Raw genomic sequence first — 15,799 nt, 5'->3', positions numbered from 1 at the left:
GTAGGTGGACAATAGATACATAGATAGATAGATGAAGAGAATAATTATTTTTATAGGAGTCTATAATGTATACCACCCTCTTTAACTTCTCTGTCTTAGGAACATGTAATAAAATAGAGAGAGAAGATTTCCACAATTCATCAAAATTATTCATAATTGCTTTTGGATTAGATTGTGTTGAAATTTTTACTATCAACATTTTAAATCACACTATGTGATTCATCATCAAGATGAGAAAGCAAGAGCTGCAAAAAATAAAGTGAGCTACAAATTGGGACTAAATCCAAAGATATAAGGGACTATAGGGAGAGAGAAAGCACACAAACTATGAGAGGGAAACCTAACAAACTTTAAATATAAAATTAAATAAATAAAACAAAAAACAAAAAAAAATAAGAAAATTATAAAAGTAAAATAAAAGAAAAAGAAAAATAATAAATAAAGACAAAAGAAGACAATAGAGTAAACCATGCAAACCGCACATAATACAGAACCCATGATGTGTGTGTGTGTGTGTGTGTGTGTGTGTGTGTGTGTGTGTGTGTGTGTGCACGTGCAAGAAATAAGTATAAAAGCATGTATATGAATATAAATGTGTGTGTGTGTGTACATATACATACACATAAATATATAAATATAAATATAGTGAATTGTATATATTAATGCCTATATGTGTGTGCATTTATAAACCCAACAAAACCTAGGGGGAAAAAGAAAGAAACATGGAGCATTTTATTGATCGAATAATTCAAAAATGAACGTTAAAATTGAAAACATGGTCACTAAAGCAAGCAAATAAGACTAACAAAAAAAAAGAGAAAGGAGGCCAACCACAAAGAAAAAAACTTGAAACTAAGCATGTGAATAAGTGTGCGTGTGTGTAATTTATAAAAAAAAAATTGTGTGTGTATACATGTTTCTATATGTATCCAATTCTAAACATGTGGCTAAGAAGCTACGTATATGTGAAAACATGAATACAAATTCAAATGTGTGTCTATGCATATGAATTTTTATATGCATATATGCATAAGAATAGGAGAACACTAAAACTAAAAAAAGCAATCTGTGTGTGTGTGTGTGTGTGTGTGTGTGTGTGTGTGTGTGTGTGTGTGTGTGTGTGTGTGTGTGTGTGTGTGTGTGTGTGTGTGTGTGTGTGCATGTGTGCATGTGTGCATGTGTGTGTGTGTGTGTGTGTGTGTGTATGTGTGTGTGTGTGTGTGTGTGTGTGTGTAAATCTATATATACATAGAAAATGCCAACACTCAAAAAACAAAAAATTACCACAAAAAGAGGAAAGTGAGAGAAGAAACCAATGGAACACCACAACACAGCCTAGGACCTAGACCCTAAAACAAAGGCACAACACCTAGAAGAGAAGAATCACAAAGCACATGAGCAACCAAAAAGGAATAAGAAGAACACACCAAACACAAAAGAGACAACACCTTAGGGGAAGGAGCACAAACCATCCAAGCAGAGGTTAGGGGGTGGGGAAGAGAAAGCCATGGGAACCAACCGAAGGAGAAGAGCAAACCTCGCCCCCCTGCCCCCATTTTTTCCTCTTGCTTTTGCACCTCTTATCCTTTGGTTGGTTCCCATGGCTTTCTCTTCCCTTCACCCTGGCCTCTACTTGGGTAGTTTGTGCTCCTTCCTCTAAGATGGTGTCTCTTTTGTGTTTGGTGGGTTCTTCTTGTTCCTTTTTGGTTGCTCGTGTACTTTGTGGTTTGTGCTTCTCTTCTGGGTGTTGTGCTTTTGGTTTATGGTCTAGGTCCTAGGCTATGTTGTGGTTTTCCATTGGTTTCTTCTCTCGCTTTCCTCTTTTCTTGGTTATTTTTTTATTTTTTGAGTGTTGGTGTTTTCTATGCATATATAGATTTTTATATATACACACATATACATATATATACATAGATATACATACTTATGCATGCACACACATACACACACATATATTGAGTTTTAGTGTTCTCTTATGCTTATGCATATATGCATATAAATGTTCATATGCATAGACACGCATTTGTATTTGTGTTCATGTTGTCACATATGCGTAGCTTCTTAGTCACACATGTTTAGAATTGGATACTTATAGACACATGTATACAAAAAAAAAATTACACACACAAACTCACATTGATGTGCTTAGTTTTAAGTTTTTTTCTTTGTGGTTGGACTCCTTTCTCTTTTTTCATTGCTTTTTTTAATTATTTTCTTCGTTAGTCTTATTTGCTTGCTTAAGTCACCACATTTTTTATTTTAACCTTTGTTTTCGATTTATTTGGTCAATAAAATGCCCCCTATTTCTTTCTTTTTTTCCCCTACATTTTGTTGAGTTTATATATATATATATATATATATATACATATCATCGTGGGCTCCATGTTATGTGTGGTTTGCATGGTTTACTCCATTGTCCTCTTTTGTCTTTATTTATTATTTTAATTTTTCTTGTATTTTATTTTTATAATTTTCTTGGTGCTTTTTTGTTTTTCCTTTTATTTATTTACTTGCATGTTAAAAGTTCTTTAGGGTTCCCTCCCTTGGTTTTTGTGCTTTCTCTCTCCCTGTAGTCCCTTATATCTTTGGAGTTAGTCCCAATCTAATAGCTCACTTTGTCCTTTGCAACTCTTGCTCTCTCATCCTAATGATGAATCACGTAGTGTGATTTGAAAGGTTGATGGTAAAAATTTCAACACAATCTAATCTAGAAGCAATTACGAACATGTAATAAAATAACTCACATAACTAAACTTGTAAGTTTAAAAAAAAATCAATAGCTTCATATTTTTAGAGATAATTATTTTTTCTTTTTTTATAAGTAGCAAGTACACTTACTCATTTGGTCCTATAACTTGTACTAGGACAAGTTAATTGTTAAATAGATTTAATTATGTTAAATAGAAATAAAAAATTAAATAGATATACATATATAAGTCTAAGATATTATAAATCAAAGAAAAATAGAGGATAGCAAGGAATAGAATAAATATATTGACCATTTTATATATGTTTTATTATTGCACCCGTGAGAGGTGCAAAGTGAGAGTTGTGGTATGGCTATTTAAATTTAATTTTTGTTGCTCTTCACTTTATATGCAATCTACTCCATGAATATTCAACATATTGGTTTCATGCCTAGAGATATGTGTTGTATCTTCCGAGTCCATTTAAAGAAACGCTTTGCCAAATTTTTTTATTTATTTATGGAAACAACTAGATTACATAGATATCGGCATCTCTTCCATTACAAAGCTGATTACAACATTACGAGTAAGCGTATATCTAAACCAAAAGCCGTCCTTCAGCTAAGCTGCCACGTACTGGGGGATCTAGTCTATCAAATTTTTTGTGCAATATCTAATGGTTTTTTGTGATCAGATATCCTTCCAAAACTACAATTAATTCTCAGCCTATAAATATGATTGTTCATCATGCCACACACTCACCCGTAGAGCAGAGGAGACCACATCCCAATTTATTTTCATCTTCCATATAGTAGCATAATTGATCTCCCACTTCATAGCAGGTCTAGTACCCTTCTTCAAAAAACATGTGATAATACAAGCAATGAGAATAGCTTTTTTAATGCCATAAAATATTCACAACCAGCTAGACCATTCTTTGGTGTTCAAATAAATTTCAAGAAGTTGAGAATAAAAGTTGTTCTTCCATTCTTCATTGTTTACTTTTGTTCCAATCAAATTATGTAATCAATTTCTAATATCCAAATAAAGAGGACATCATAGAAGGGCTTTTGTGTTTCCAGTGATGGCATAGCTGGATTCCACCTTTGATGGTGGAAACAATTGTGTTACACTAGGTATATACGCTTATATATATGTATATGCATGTATGCTAAGTCACAATTTGAGTTCGAATTTGAATTTTTTTTAAAAGAGCCATCATTTTTACACATTTTCTTGGCTTCTGCTTGCATCCAGCCAAATAGGCCCTTATCTGCCTAGGTTTGTGGTGCAGTGGACATGGATGAATCTACACCTATTTTTGAGTGGTCTAGACAACCATTTAGGGATTCTGTCCCTAGACCTTGAATGGGTTTCAAACTGGACCTCGATCCAATGGTTTCCAATGATAAAGTCATAGCAGAGAGTTTTAGTATTAATTTTTATGGTGGACTGTTTTATGTGTTTTGGTTTCCATGTCTATTTATGAGACCTACACTTATTTTCTTTGTAGAAATCAAGGACTTGATAATGCTTTTGTGTACTTTACTGGATAGATGCGGGAAAATCAACAATTGGCGGTCATATATTGTTCTTGAATATGAAAAGGAAGAAAAGAAAATGCATAAAGAAAGTTGGTGAGTAATGTGGCATCTTGCTCTATTTCTGGATGCTTTCTAGCTTGCAGATCTTCAATGGAATGTTGTATTTACTTATTTTTTATCTGGCACCGTTCATGCAATTTTTATATGTACAATTTGAAAGGTCTTCAATGGATTGCTGAATTTATTTATTTTGTTACCCAGCACTGTCTGTGCAATTTTTTCATGCATAACTTTGAAGGTTTTATCTTATGTTCTACTTTGCTAGCTACTGATAGTCAAAAACTTGAAGCTAAATATATTAATTTATGCATAACTTTCTTTGTATGAACCAAACAAATCATTTTGAGCATCTAGTCTAAGTTCTTTTGAAAAAATGTAGGTTTCAAGTGGATGCTTGGACATATTGATTGCAATTTTTGTGAGAAATATTAATACAACTTCAAAACTCACAACCCTAAACCTAAAAATTTGCACAAACTATTACCAAGTGCCAAAAATTTGCTCGATAACCAAAGAAAAACCAATTGGCCAGAGAGTTTATCGAGTGAGCTCAGTAAATGAAGGGCAACTCGGTAAACACTAGATACTGAGTGAGGTCGGTAGATGAATAATCAACTTGGTAAATAAAGAACTTGGTAGACACTACAAGGTGTGATTACTGAGTGAACTCGGTAGACAATGCGATTACCGAGTGAACTCGGTAGCCACTGGAGAGTGGAGCAAGGTAGAAGAAGGCACCGAGTGAGCTTGGTAGCCACTACAGATGACTTCTACCAAAGACAATACCGAGTGTAGACTTATGATGTGAATATTTTCACCATTAAAACCAGAGAGCCAGAACTTTAAGCTTTCAAATAAACTTTTCAAATGCAATGAACAAGAAGCAATGGAATCACGTATGCCTGCTTGCTTTCTATTCAACTCTTATTCAAACTATTACAAATCTAGGAGCATTCATCTTCAACCAAAATAACCTTAAAATAACCCTAAAACTAATAAAACTTTAAACTTTATAAACTTTAAACTTCCAGTTATAATGGCTGCATACAATAATGCCTGGAGCAATCACTGCTTCAACAGGATGAATGAAAACAATAAACTATGAACTTACAGAATGACACAAAGGAGCATGTGCAACTATAGGCATGAAAAAACACTTCCTCCTGTCTCTTCACCAATGGATCTGCTGATCACTTTTCTTTCTTTCTTCTCTGCAACTTCTAAGCTCTTTTTTTGTCTCTATCTACTAGTCGAATGAATGGAACATTCCTTTTGTTATACTTGCAAAATGTTTTCCCCCCATTTCTAAATTTAAAAATTCACCCACTGCATTTATGTTTCTATCTGTTCTACTAGTCATCAGGTGGTAGGTGGGCATTTGGCTCCAGGGAGAAATGACCATCTGCAATTAATATTCCAACACTCCCCCTTTGTCCCGAGCCAAACAAACAAGGATCACTGCTGATCCAAATCAACTACACCAAGACACTCTCTTAGGTGTATAAAAGTTCCAATGCCTAATGGCTTGGTAAAAATGTCTGCTAGCTGCTACTCAGACTTTAAAAATTTCATCTTGATATCCCCATTCTCCACCAACTCTCTGATGAAGTGATATCTGATCTCAATATGTTTACTTCTCCCATGGAAGATTGGATTCTTGGACAATGCAATAGATGAGATGTTGTCACAATAAATTGTGGTTCCATCCTCTTGCCTTTCATTCAAATCTATCAAGGTCCTCCTTAGCCAAATAGCCTGACATGCTGATGCATTTGCTGCTATATATTCAGCCTCTACTACAGATTGAGCAATAATAGGTTTCTTCTTGGATGCCCATGAAATTGCACCCAAACCCATATGAAACATATATCCGGAAGTGCTCTTCCTATCATCTAAACTTCTAGCCCAATCACTATCAGTATAACTAACTAACTTGAAATCATCATTTGTAGTATATAAAATTCCAAATCCCTTGGTACCTTTCACATACCTTAGGATCCTCTTTCCCACTTGCCAATGGGAATCCCTTGGTGTTTCCATAAATCTGAAAATCAAACTTACTGCATGCATTAGGTTTGGCCGAGTTGCAGTCAAATATATTAAACTTCCAACCATACTCTTGTATAATGTTGGATCCACTCTCTTGCTAGAGTCTTCCTTCCTCAACTTCAGACCTATTGCTGTTAGTGTAGGGGTTGCCTTACTATTCTGCATTTTAAATCTCTCCAAGATTTGGCCTACATATTTTTCTAAAAAGATAAAGATGCCATCATGCATTTGTTTTACTTCTATGCCTAGAAAATATTTCAAGAGACCTAAGTCTGTCATTTCAAATTCATTTTTCATGGCCTCTTTGAATTCACCAATTAGAGTTGTCATTACTAGTAAAAATCAAATCATCTACATACAAGACAACAATCAACACATTACCATTTGTTGTCTTGATGTAGAGATTAGGCTCACCATTGCTTTTACTAAAGCCATTTCTCATCAAATATGAGTCAATCCTACTATACTGTGCCTGTGGAGCTTGCTTGAGCCCATAAAGAGCTCTCTTCAATCTATATACTTTGTGTTCTTCACCTGCAACTTCATAACTAGGTGGCTGCTCCACATATACTTCTTCCTTCAATATACCATTTAGGAAGGCGGACTTCACATCCATTTGAAATATCTTCCATTTGTGTTGAGCTGCAATTGCTATGACAACATGCACGGTTTCCATTCTTGCAATCGGGGCATAGGTCTCATCATAGTCTCTTCCATACTACTGTTTGTAGCCCTTGACTACCAGCCTGGCCTTATGCCTATCAATCTTGCCTTCAGCATTGCATTTGGTCTTGTAGACCCATTTCACTTCAATCACTTGCTTCTTGGGAGGCAATTCAGTTAACTCCCATGTTTCATTCCTTTCTATAGCATCTATCTCCTCATCCATGGCTTTACACCATTTCTTCTCCTTAGTAGCTTCTTCAAAATATATTGGATCACTATGATAAAAAAATGAAAAATTAACACTCTCATCATAATCTTCATACCTTTCATCTTGGTATATCTCTCTAAGACTCTTGGTCTTTCTTGGTAACAGGGAGGAGAGTGTGCGATCAGAATCTTCACTGCTGCTGCTTGGCACTGACACTCAGTCATGCCTGAAGGAGCTCGGTAATGACTAAGGCTACTTGCCTTTTCTTCTATTTTCTCCTTCTTCTTGCTGTTCATCAGCATCCTCTTCATTCATAAATGGAACTTTACTTGAAGTGCTCGGTGACTCATCAATTGAACCATACCAAGACTGATTTTCAAAAAATTCCACATCTCTTGAAAGCATCATCTTGTTGTTCAATGGGTCATACAATCTGTATGCCTTTGATTCTAAGATGTACCCTATGAAGATGCACTTCACACCTTTGTCATCTAATTTCTACCTTTGTTCTTTAGGCACATGTGCATATGCAACACATCCAAACACCCTTAGGTGTTCAACTGTCCATCTTCCTCGTGACCATGCTTCCATTGGAATTTTATCATGAACTACCTTTGTAGGACACCTATTAATTAGGTAAACTACTACTGCCATAGCCTCTCCCCAAAATTTAGTTGGGATACTTTTCTCTTTCATCATGCTCCTTGCCATTTCAACAATGGTCTTGTTCTTTCTTTCAGCCACTCCATTCTATTGTGGTGTATAGCTGGCTATGAGCTCTTTCTTTATGCCATGTTTCCTACAAAAATTTACAAAAGAATTGGAGGTATACTCCCCTCCTCTATCTGATCTTAGGACCTTGATATAGTGTCCACATTCTCTTTCAGCCTAGGCTTTAAATTCTACAAAATTTTCAAATGCTTCAGATTTATTCTTTAAGAAATACACCCATGTCCTATGATTGAAATCATCAATGAATGTCATGAAATATGTACTCCCCCCAATGGAAGCAACTTGCATAGAACTGACTAGGTCAGTATGCACTAACTCTAATGGATATCTAGCCCTCCTAGAATTTCTAGAATTAAAGAGAAGCCTATGTTGCTTACCCAAAATACAAGCCTCACACTTGTCACATGAATTTCCTATTCATGGAAAACCTTCTACCATTCTTTTATTTGATAATAAATTTAAGTCAGCATAGCCAAGATGACCATACCTATGGTGCCATAGCCATGAGGGGTCTTCAATCATACTCCTTAGAGCTGATTGTGTGGGAGGTGCAGCACCAACTTGAGATGAGAAACATGTCTCTATCCTCAAGGAAAATGTTATGCTCTTTTTCATTTGAACTGTTGCAAGTAAGTTCTTGCTCCCATCCTTTTCTTGAATGATACGCCTTTCATTCTCCATCAGCACTTTATATCCATTTTGAATGAGCTGACCAATGCTCATCAAATTGTGCTTCATACCAGGGGAAAAATATACATTTTGTATTTCCTTCTTCTCACCTTTCTTGGTGCGGACCATAATAGATCCTTTGCCCACAACTAGTAGGGTTCCATTGTTACCCATCTTAATCTCTAAAACTCTTGTCAATGAATGAAAACAAGGTTTCATTACCACTCATGTGGTTGCTACATCCACTGTCGAGGTACCAAACCTTAGGGCTTCCTTCTTCACCAACATTACACATGATGAAGGCAACAGCATTGGGTCCACTTCCCATATTTACATTAGCCACATTTGCTTGTCCTGACTAATCATTCTACTTCTTTCGGCATTCATTTGCATAATGCCCATATTTATGACAGTAGTAGCATTCTACATTACTCTTATTTGAGTTGTAGTTTTTCTTACCTCCTCTTGAAGTATTTTGTGAGCTACTTGCTCCATCTGCTCTTCTTGAGCTTTCTGCTACAGCATTTCTTTGTCCTCCATTTCCTTAGCCTCTACCTCTGGAGTTTTTGCCTGAACCATTTCTTCCTCTCCCCCTTCCTCTTGGATTTGACTGAGCCTTGAATGCTTGCTCTTGGGAAGAAGAAGATGTAGATATATTGATCCTATGCTCATGGGTTTGAAGTGTACCCATTAACTCATCCATTGTCAAAATAGTGAGGTCTTTTGCCTCTTCTATGGTCATGACCAGATTGTCATATTTATGAGGTAAACTCCTCAATATCTTCTCCACTATCCTCTACTCTTGATAGTCTTCTCCATTTGACTTCAACTGGTTAATCACATTGGAGGTCCTTGAACTGAAGTCTGCAATTGATTCATTTTCCTTCATTTGAAGGTTCTCAAACTCCCTTCTTATATTCTATAGCTTTATAGTACAGACTTTATCAATCCCCTTGAATTTCATCTCAAGGATATCCCAAGCTTCCTTTGCATAATTTTCTGCTGGAATCTTTGGAAATATTGTCTCTATCATTGCTACTTTAATAAGACTTAATGCCTTAGCATCCTTTCTCCTTGACTCTTTCAAATGAGTCTTCTATGCATTTGTGAGGGTAGCATACTGAATTGGTTCTATCACATTATTGAATCCATTAACTACAAACTTCCACAAATCATTTGCAACCATTATGGTTTTCATTTTCTTTGCCTATGTATCATAATTCTATCCATTGAAGGATGGTGGTTGCTGCCATAACTTTCCTGCATCTCCTGCCATGTCAAATATCTCAAGAAAACAAATGCCCTAACTCACTATGGATGTGGGGCCTCAAGGCTCTAATACCATGTGAGAAATATTAATACAACTTCAAAACTCACAACCCTAAACATAAAAAATTGCTCGCCACAAACAATTACCTAGTGCAAAAAAATTTCTCGGTAACTAAAGAAAAACCAACTGGCAGGAGAGTTTACTAAGTGAGCTCGATAAATGAAGGGCAACTCCATAAACACTAGATACCAAGTGAGGTCAGTAGATGAATAATCAACTCAATAAATGAAGAACTCGGTAGACACTACAGGGTGTGATTACTAAGTGAACTCGGTAGAAAATGCAATTACCGAGTGAACTCGATAGCCACTGGAGAGTGGAGCAAGGTAGAAGAAGGCACCAAGTGAGCTCGATAGCCACTGCAGATGACTTATACCAAAGACAATACCGAGTGCAGACTTATGACGTGAATATTTTCAACATTAAAACTAAAGAGCCAAAACTTCAAGCTTTCAAATAAACTTTTTAAATGCAATGAACAAGAAGCAATGGAATCATGTATGCTTGCTTGCTTTCTATTCAACTCTAATTCAAACTATTACAAATCTGGGAGCATTCAGCTTCAACCAGAAAAACCCTAAAATAACCCTAAAACTGATAAAACTTCAAACTTCATAAACTTTAAACTTTCAGCTCTAATGGTTGCATACAATAATGCCTGGAGCAATCACTACTTCAACAGGATGAATGAAAACAATAAACTATGAACTTACAGAATGACACAAAGGAGCACATGCAACTATAGGCATGAAAAAACACTTCCTCCTATCTCTGCACCAATGGATCTGCTAATCACTTTTCTTTCTTTCTTCTTTGCAACTTCTAAGTTCTTGTTCTGTCTCTATCTACTAGTCGAATGAATGGAACATTCCTTTTGTTATACTTGCAAAATGTTTTCCCCCCATTTTTGAATTTGAAAACTCACCCACCTCATTTATGTTTCTATCTGTTCTGCTGGTCATTAGGTGGTAGGTGGGTGTTTGGCTATAGGGAGAAATGACCATCTGCAATTAATATTTCAACAATTCTGTTATGAAGCAAAGATCCCCTAGAGTTGTACCATAATTGACTCTTGCTGGAGAATCTATGGAGCAACTAAAACTTCTATTTTGGGTAGATAATTATGACTGAAGGGGAAGAGACTCTGCCTGAATAGATTAATTAAAATAGGAAAATATTTTTTTGAGGCACACTATTGTTGATTGAATGAATTTTTTTTTACATCAAAAAGCTTTTTTTTGTTCACATCCAGAAACATTCTAGCTCAATTACTATGGATTGTGGAAATACTATGGATTGTGGAAATCTTCTATCAGTAATTGAAGGTAATTCCACTTGAGATGGAAATGCCATTTGAAGTATCACATGAATTTTTTAATAGTAACTGTATGTTTGACATGATGATACTTAAGAAAAAGGTCTTTTCATTTCAAGGGGAACTGCCTTAATTCTCTCTTTGTGGTAAATTGGTATTAACCAAATTGATTTTATGAAGTGTATTTCATGTAATATTTTGTCACTCTTTCATTGGTAAATTGGGTTTATATTCATTGAATTTTTGTATTTCAAAGTTATTTAAATTTGTTAGGAGCACTATTGGTTAACATTGACACTCTTTTTGCATTGGCATCATTAGGTATGTGGCAAAAATATTACAAATACAAATGAGGAAGAGCATGCAAAGGGGAACTGGCATGAATGAGTTTGGCTAAGAGTGATTCTCCTGGTCTCATTGTTGAATCCACAACTGACTTGGTTGATGTATTGGTGAATAAGGGAAGATAGTGGAGGTTGGTGGAGCTCATTTCAAAACTGTAAAGTCTAGATTCACAATTATTGATTCCTCGATAAGATATCTTTATGCATTCTTAATGCTCCACATCATCCATACTAGTGGTTAGAGGATAGTGTATTATAGAACCATGAAACATTTTACAAGCCCTTTATGCATAGTTTACATTATGGATGCAATGGTCTTAAAATTTTCTTAAGCAAATTTCTCGCTAAAGAGAAGTCGCTTACAATTTGAAATATTTCCAAGGATATGAGATGATTAAGAGGGGTAATATGGTAGACACTTTCAGAAATTGGATTATGATGTTCAATCTTCTTGATACTCAACTTCTAGGTTCAACATATTTTTCAATTTCTTATTCCAATTTTATGCATCATTCTCGATGTTATTTATTAATATAGTATTAATATATTTTAACTAAAGACTAGTTATAATAGTTTTTAACATTAAAGAGTCCATTGGCTTTATGTTCTACATTACATGCCTTGTTATTTCTTTAGATGTATTTTTCCTTAACTTGTATTTTTCTTATTCTCTTGTGCTTGGTTTTTTTTACCTCTTGCAACATCCATCATCTCACAACATTTTTTAGTGTTAGGTCTCTATCCAAATCATAACTCTTCTCTTCTAATTGATGGATCATTGAGTATGATACCAGTGTTGAATTTGTTGATGCAAAAATACACAATTGATACTAAAAGCACTCTCTAGAATCTCTACTAACTTCATGGAGTTTGGAGAATTCATGCCTACTGAGGCCTTATCAAACAATTCTTGTTTTTCTTGTCAGCAATATAACTTTTTTTTGGGCATAAGATAATTTTACAATTTTCCAATCTTGAGTCATCATATTTATATCCACAAACAAGTCTGAAATACTTGTCAGTAGGTCATCCCATGTGGCCACATTTGGAAGACAACATTGAATCACAAGAAGGCATACATGCAGCAACATAAGTATCATTAAAAGCAACAACAGATGAAGATGTGATCTTAGTAGGAGAAAGAGAAGCACAAAAAGAAGTCTCTTTGTCAATCTAACATTTAATATATTTACTATATTTATGCTTCTCCTAATTATATGGAAAGGTATATTATTTGCATTATCAATGGAAATGAGGCAATCTACAACTGAATCGTTTGGGAATGGAGAGATGGTCTCAATTATATGCCAAATCATGACTAGGAAGCTTAATATTACAATAACAAACTAATCTTCCATGGATTTTCCTTGAGGGGACCAAATGCCTAAGTTTTGTGTAGCACTATATATTACTTGCAAAACTAGTTTCAAATTGATGTATCAAAATTACATTTCAGATGAAAATTACTAAAATAGAATCATTGAAAATGCTAAATACTATAAGTCTTTAATACCATTAAAATGTAACAAATGAAAATGTTATATTGGAAAAAAAATTCATATCCAAACTATTATAAATATGATTACAATGAGCAGCATGGTATCAAAATAACTAAATATAGTGAAGGGTGTGCATTCAATTTGTGTCACACTCTAAACCCTTCTATCCAAATGATTCCATGAGTTCAGAATGACTAGATGCCAGCTTAGAGCTCCCTATCCACGAAGTGCAAGAAGGTATGATTCAAGTATGAAAGGTCTCAGCTAAGCCTTTGAGATACACTTCTTGCTAGTAAACCATGCAATAGGAGGTTCCAAAGACAAGATGCAAGAATGCAAATGTCCTAAGGAGTTCCTCAAGGATGCAATGCAATATGGAAGCTAAGTTAGGATGACAATGCAAAGTGAAGCTATCCTAAGAATGGATGAGAATGTTACAATCCAACTAATTACTATGTGAGATGATTATTGCTAAATAGAAGCTAAACTAACATGCAACATGATTCTAAGCTAAAATAATATGGCATGAGAGAATGAGACAAAATATGAGAAGTTCTCCTCAAAGCTCCAAGAAACCTATCATAAAACTTGCAACATAGCAATATTCAAAATGATGATGGATCCTTTGAGGGGGAAAACTCTCTCCCTTTTAAAGTCATATGGATGGTAGAGATCAAGATGAAGATGGTGGATGATCAAAAATGGAATTTAAAAAGAGGAGTGATCCATGTGCACACACAAGTCAACCAATAGAATATAAGTTGACTTGTCATATAAGACAAAAGTCACAAAGCCTTTTCTTTTAATTGTAAAATAGAAAAAGGACTTTATGTGTGCACTTTAAGTGGGTTAGAAGAATGAGTTCTTTTATTTAATTAAAAGGGGACATGTTCTTTTAATCAAATAATAAACTTAGGATAGCATACTCAAACTATAGGTTATAATAAAATTAATTGATTATTAGCAATTTGGTCTAGGTAAATGATTAATTAAATTTGGTCTAGATGACCATTTTTAGATGATTACATTTGCCCTTCTTTGACTAAGGCATGATCCATCTGGGAACACATTACATCAAAGAAAATAGAAGCCAAGTAGGCAGCAATAGATATAGATATTTAATTTCAAAGAACAAAATGTAGAGAGAGATAGAAAATCCTAAATCTACAGCTTGATAGTGGTAGTAATAAACATTAGGAAAAAAACTATGTCATAATTCAAGAAGAATGCTAACACCTAGCAGAGCAGATAGACCGAGAACAAATGAAAAGATCAAACATATGCTCCTAGGAAGTAAATAGCTATAGCAAGTGATGATAGATTATTTTTGCCCCCTTGAGATTGAAATAAAATGAGGTAATGGGATGCAAAAACAAATTAGATATGAGAAAATCAAGATATAGCAATGTCCAAGATGACAGATAGATGATTAGAACCAAAGAATGACTATGAAAGAGTGATAGAATACCCCAATTTGACTAGACTTGACCACGAAGGATATAACATCAATATTAGGTCAAATCAAGAAAAAAAATGATTTTAGACATGAAAGAGTGAATTCGAATAGATATGAAGCATGAAAATGATGAAGACATGAAGAAATGAAGATGCTTCAGCGATGATTTAGAGATCAAACCAAAGAAGATCAACTAAATGCTTAAAAGAAGGTAGAATCTTTAGAATGCAATTTTAACTATCAAGATGAACTTGGATTTCAATTTTGATCCTAAAAATGGATCCAGGATGTCAAAATTAACCAGGGGTCACAAGGTTATATAGATGTGATGATAGGATAGAAAAGAGAAGAAGCGAAAGATCAAGAAGATGAAAAGACATGATCAAGAAGAAAGCAAGAAAGATATGAAAGTAGTTAGCCAATATGTCCATGAAAAATATGAAGAGAGAGCTCTCCCCATATGGAGGAATGCAAGACTAGACTAGAGAATGAACCTATAATGCAATCTAATATGAAAAGTGGTTTACCAGCAAGAAATGCATAAGATGTAAACTCTTATTTCATCATTGAGCATTTATTAGGGACGTCATGAGATCATATAACCATCACTAGTATAACTATGAGGATATGAATATGATCAATATCAGATAGGTATGTGAAAATCCAATCTAAGCTTTGGAAACATGTAAATCAAGATGACTACATAATTAGATTCCCTAAGTTTGATGTAGTGAGATTACACCTATATCAAAGCATAAGTGTCAGGATAACCTCTAAATGTGGTCTTGCAAAATAGTCAAGAATGATGCATTTATAAGTCAAAGTGTCAAATAGAACAAGCATAAATGCTATAAATACTATAGACAAATAAAGTATTCCCACAAGTAGAAATCAAGAAAACATGCCTTGTGCCTTCAATCTTCTATTCAATGACATCCATGAAAGACTATTAGGAAGGGAGCATATACAAATAAATCATCATAGACAACACACAAAGTAGATAAAAATCAGCATAGCTCAATCGTTTAAGTGTTTAAGTGCATGTGTGTAAGTCACTTGGCCATTTCTTCAAGACTTGATTATGATAGTGAGAAATATCATGACATCGGAGACCATAGGTAAACAATTTGAAAAGTGTTAAGAAACACTTGATGTCGAGTTGGGGGTAGAGTTGATAAACATTGTTGTGTGAGTTTCCAAAGAAATCCTAATGCACAAGGACACCTCAATAGGCTAAGTA

Source organism: Cupressus sempervirens, chromosome 3, assembly GCF_028749045.1.
Source record: "Cupressus sempervirens isolate cs-2001-9-10 chromosome 3, ASM2874904v1, whole genome shotgun sequence".
In the NCBI taxonomy this organism is placed as follows: Eukaryota; Viridiplantae; Streptophyta; class Pinopsida; order Cupressales; family Cupressaceae; genus Cupressus; species Cupressus sempervirens.
This window is presented reverse-complemented; position numbering follows the sequence as displayed.